Source organism: Triticum dicoccoides, chromosome 6B, assembly GCF_002162155.2.
Source record: "Triticum dicoccoides isolate Atlit2015 ecotype Zavitan chromosome 6B, WEW_v2.0, whole genome shotgun sequence".
Taxonomy (NCBI): domain Eukaryota; kingdom Viridiplantae; phylum Streptophyta; class Magnoliopsida; order Poales; family Poaceae; genus Triticum; species Triticum dicoccoides.
The window spans coordinates 164487203-164492737 of record NC_041391.1 but is presented as its reverse complement, the minus strand read 5'-3'; positions in this window follow the sequence as shown (position 1 = coordinate 164492737).

Sequence of the window (5535 nt, the reverse complement as noted above, 5' to 3'; positions counted from 1 at the left end):
CCCACCGTGAGCTCCCCCCCTCTCCCTCGCGCTCACCTCGGTCGTCCCGACGCCCGCGCACGACCACCGCGCTCCGGCTGCGCACTGGGCTCGCCCGACCCGCGCCTGTTGCCCCCGACCACGTCGCCGTGCGTCCCCGCCACCGCAGCTTGCCGTCCCGGCCGCCTGGCCGGCGCCGTGGCCTCCGGCCCCGCCTTGCGCCCCTCCGTGGCCTCGCCGTGGCCACGAACCACCACCGCATCCTGCTCCGGCCGGCGCCCCATGGCCCCGTGCCCCGGCGGCCTCGTCCCGCCCTGCGGGCGAGTGCTCGCTCGGGTGCGCCCGCACCCGCTGGACCAAACTGCCAAGGCCATGACAGATGGGCCCCACGGCCCCACGCCCAGGACGGTTTAAAAAAAAAGAGAGGGATTAAAAAAAATAATAATAAAAAAAGTAAAATTAATTAAATAAATATAATTAATAAAAATAAAAATGATTTAATAAAATTAATTATTAATTAATTAATTATCTAATGAATTAATTAAGTTAATTAATCCGGTTTAATTAATTTAGTTAACTAGTTAGGTTAATTAAATAGTAATTAAATTAACTAATCTGTAATTAACCTAAACAGAGAATGACAGGTGGGTCCCACTGGACCCACATGTCAGGTTGACCAAGTCAACTCTGTTGACTGCTGACGTCAACATGACATCATGCTGATGTCATAAATCCATTTTCGAATTAAATTAAATAATTAATTAAATTTCAAAAATTAATAAAATCTTTAGAAAATCATATCTTTTAATCCATAACTCGGATTAAAATATTTTCAACATGAAAGTTGCTCAGAACGACGAGACGATTTCGGATACGCAGTCCGTTCGTTCGCCACACACCCCTAACCTATCGAACTCGCAACTTTCCCCCTCCGGCTCCTCTGCCCGAAAACGCGAAACATCGGGAATACTTTCCCGGATGTTTTCCCCCTCAACCGGTACCACCTCATACCACGTTAGGGCACACCTAGCACCGCTCATTGTCACGTCACGCATCGTCGTGTTTGTGTTTGCATTGTATTCATTGTTTCTTCCCCCTCTTATCTCCGGTAGACTACGAGACCGACGCTGCTGCTGACCAGTTCGACTACGGAGTTGACGACCCCTCTCTCTTGCCAGAGCAACCAGGCAAGCCCCCCCCCCTTGATCACCAGATATCGCCTATTCTACTCTATACTGCTTGCATTAGAGTAGTGTAGCATGTTACTGCTTTCGTTAATCCTATTCTGATGCATAGCCTGACATTGTCGCTACATCTGTTGATGCCTTACCTGCAATCCTATATGCTTAGTATAGGATGCTAGTTTATCATCATTGGCCCTACATTCTTGTCAGTCTGCCTTGCTATACTATCGGGCCGTGATCACTTGGGAGGTGATCACGGGTATATACTATACATACATACATACTATTCAGATGGTGACTAAAGTCGGGTCAGCTCATTGAGTACCCGCAAGTGATTCTGACGAGGGGGCTGAAAGGACAGGTGGCTCCATCCCGGTAGAGGTGGGCCTGGGTTCCCGACGGCCCTCGACTGTTACTTTGTGGCGGAGCGACAGGGCAGGTTGAGACCACCTAGGAGACAGGTGGGCCTGGCCCTGTTCGGCGTTCGCGGATACTTAACACGCTTAACGAGATCTTGGTATTTGATCTGAGTCTGGCTACTGGCCTATACGCACTAACCATCTACGCGGGAGTAGTTATGGGTATCCCGACGTCGTGGTATCAGCCGAAGCACTTCAGACGTCAGCGACAGAGCGGCGCGCGCCGGATTGGAACGTAAGCCTGCTCTTGTATTAAGGGGGCTAGTTCCGCTTTCGGCCGCGTACGCAACGTGCAGGTGTGCTATGGGCGATGGGCCCAGACCCCTGTGCGCTTAGGTTTAGACCGGCGTGCTGGCCTCTCTGTTTTGCCTAGGTGGGGCTGCGACGTGTTGATCTTCCAAGGCCGGGCATGACCCAGGAAAGTGTGTCCGGCCAAATGGGATCGAGCGTGTTGGGGAATGTGGTGCACCCCTGCAGGGAAGTTAATCTATTCGAATAGCCGTGATCTTCGGTAACAGGATGACTTGGAGTTGTACCTTGACCTTATGACAACTAGAACCGGATACTTAATAAAACACACCCTTCAAAGTTCCACAGACAACCCGGTGATCGCTTTTCCGCAGGGCGACGAGGAGAGGATCGCCGGGTAGGTTTATGCTATGCGATGCTACTTGGAGATGCTACTTGGAGATGCTACTTGGAGGACTTCAATCTACTCTCTTCTACATGCTGCGAGGCGGAGGCTGCCAGAAGCATAGTCTTCGATAGGATTAGCTATCCCCCTCTTATTCTGGCATTCTGCAGTTCAGTCCTCTGATATGGCCTCCTTACACATATACCCATGCATATGTAGTGTAGTTCCTTGCTTGCGAGTACTTTGGATGAGTACTCACGGTTGCTTTCTCCCCCCTTTTCCCCCTTTCCTTTCTTTCTGGTTGTCGCAACCAGATGCTGGAGTCCAAGAGCCAGACGCCACCGTCGACGACGACCCCTACTACACCGGAGGTGCCTACTACTACGTGCTGTCCGCTGACGACGACCTGGAGTAGTTAGGAGGATCCCAGGCAGGAGGCCTGCGCCTCTTTCGATCTGTATCCCAGTTTGTGCTAGCCATCTTATGGCAACTTGTTTAACTTATGTCTGTACTCAGATATTGTTGCTTCCGCTGACTCGTCTATGATCGAGCACTTGTATTCGAGCCCTCGAGGCCCCTGGCTTGTATTATGATGCTTGTATGACTTATTTTATTTGTAGAGTTGTGTTGTGATATCTTCCCGTGAGTCCCTGATCTTGATCGTACACATTTGCGTGCATGATTAGTGTGCGGTCAAATCGGGGGTGTCACAAGTTGGTATCAGAGCCGACTGCCTGTAGGAATCCCCCTTCCAACTCCTTGGCCGAAGTCGAGTCTAAACTTTACAAAACTTTTACTAACATGGCTGTGCGGCCCATGGGCCCACGTCGCCATTGGGTGGTAGTAGGATCTTTTACTCCTCGACCTATACTCTGGGACTCTTATTTCTCTTCTATTCGGGTTAAATGATTTTTGCTAAAATCTAACATTAGGATCTCGTTATCACTTTCACCCGGAGAGCCCCTTATTAATGATGATCGTCTGCGGCACGTGAAGACCCTGAAGATACTCTCCGTTGTTAACCCGAGAACTTATGTTCATCGCATTTGCAATTCCCCTTCCACCGTCAACCCTTATGGATAACTACTTGCAGTTGTTATTCTTACATTCATCCCCAGTTGGTCTTGTTATTACCAGATACCTCGAAACACTCGTCGTTGTCTCGATAATCCTTGAGATTATCACCTTGCTGTTCCTTGTCACCTGAATACCCCTATGGATAATTCTCGCACTTATCGAGTATCCGCTCATCCCCCAGTGGTTCATGTGTTTCACAATGGTCTTCGAAATACTATTTGATCCTCCAAAAATCCTCAATAGCTTATTGCTCTGCAATACTTGTCTGCTTGCATTATGGATGCTTCCCATTGGCAATATTCGTTAGTATCCTTAGGCATCGTCATTTTGATCCTATTGATTCAGCATGTGTGCGAATGCACACAAACATCTATCAACCCTTCTAAATTATCCTTCCGGCTCAGACATCATTTTTGAACATGAGCTGGTTCTGGACCAAACTATTTGTCGTCAATTGTGCCTCTGGTATATTCAACTTATCCATCCCTACTCAGAGCATTGCTTCTGATCCTTTGTTTTGGGGATCGAAATTCCTTTATTATCTAAGCATCGAATCCTTCCGATGTTCTATAATATGATGCCCGTGCATTCTTCTTCCTCTGGTTGAGTACCGATGCTCACGTCAGATCCCTTGTGGACCACCAGATCCTTTGTTGGATTTTATCTGACAACGCCCTTCATATTCAATAACCTTGTGAGCCTTTCCTCTGATACATAAAGCCTTTGGTAAATTGTATCCTCTGCTTTCTTAACCATGCTCTGTCTTCGAGCTTGAGTTAATTACTTCTAAAGATTCTGGTATATGATTATAAGATGCTCCGATGGGTTGAACCTATGCCCTCCTTAATGGGTGAGAACTCGAAAGTTTTCACGAGTCATACTCTTCTGGTGCTTCGCCAGATAAAATTTCAACACTGCAACTTAATCGAACGCGAGAAGTGGATGAAAGGTTATGCATTGGAGAAGTGGGAGTCGACCTTGAACTTTGTGTTCATGCCCATGGACCTGATGTACATCTTCTCATCGAAGCTTCTTTTAAAATTAATTATTCCCTTGATATAAGTTCATCTTATATCTGGGGTATGGCCTTTTACAATCGTGGTTCCGACCATGTTCTCCTTTAAATACCATTTTTGATGCAAGTGTAAGCACTTGTCTTCTGTGGATCAATACCCCGGTACAACCTCTACTTTGATCTGTCGTCGAGTATTACCCCATGGTATCTCGAGATTATCTTGGAACTGCATAACTTCCTATGAGTTCTTCATCAAGTACTACATACTCACTGATTACAATTTTTCATGGGCTCTGAGTTATTGAACACTCAAAGACACCGATAACTGAACCGAGTCCGCTCTTCGGTTCAACAACTCTTCAGTAAGCTTCTATAAGTATGAGTTTGTACCCGATCACGCCATTACTAGCCTGTTTGGCTATATCATTGTCGTGACGATTCTAACTGTGCTACCTGGTCCTTATTCTCGGAGCACCAATTTTCGACGATGAACTAACCTTACGTCGATCCTCATCGTCATATCATTTCGCCTTGAACAACAAGCTTGGTTTCGAGTTTGTGTCGTACCCTTGTTTCCAATAACCTTTCACTTCATCATTACTTGACTTGATGTCGTTACCGATCGATTACATCTTCATGAACTCTCGCGACAAAGGTGTCGTGATCATCAACATTCTGAGCTCATCCAGGATATCAATTGAATTCGTGATGAGAAATACCATCCTTGCCCTCAATAAATTGTATTATCGTCGACCACTTTATTGCCCTCCCACCAACACAAGCTTGTTCATGTTTGGTGTTATACCTTGAGTTCCTTGCTATCCAGCAATTGTTTTTCTTTACCTTGGAGTATTACCATCCTTTATGTCAAGAATGTTCTGAGAATTGTTCCACCTCTTGAGAATTCTTGACATAGAAATACTTCTCACCATCACCATTCTTTCTTGGTCCCCGTGTTAATTCCAACAAGTGAACGATGTTGTTTGGATTCTTTCCTTCTAGCAACCCTATTTCTTTGAAGTGAATGGGCGATAGTTCATTCTAAGTCCTTCGCTAATTGAATCACCATTCTGACATTGGTCGTGCAACCCAACCCATATTTTGGGCGCACATATCAACCAATGTTTAATTGTGTATGTTTTCCTCGAGCATACTTCCTTATATCATTTGATCTGACAAATGTTATCTCCTTGTTCACTTAATGGTGGAAATCCATCTTTTGGTAAT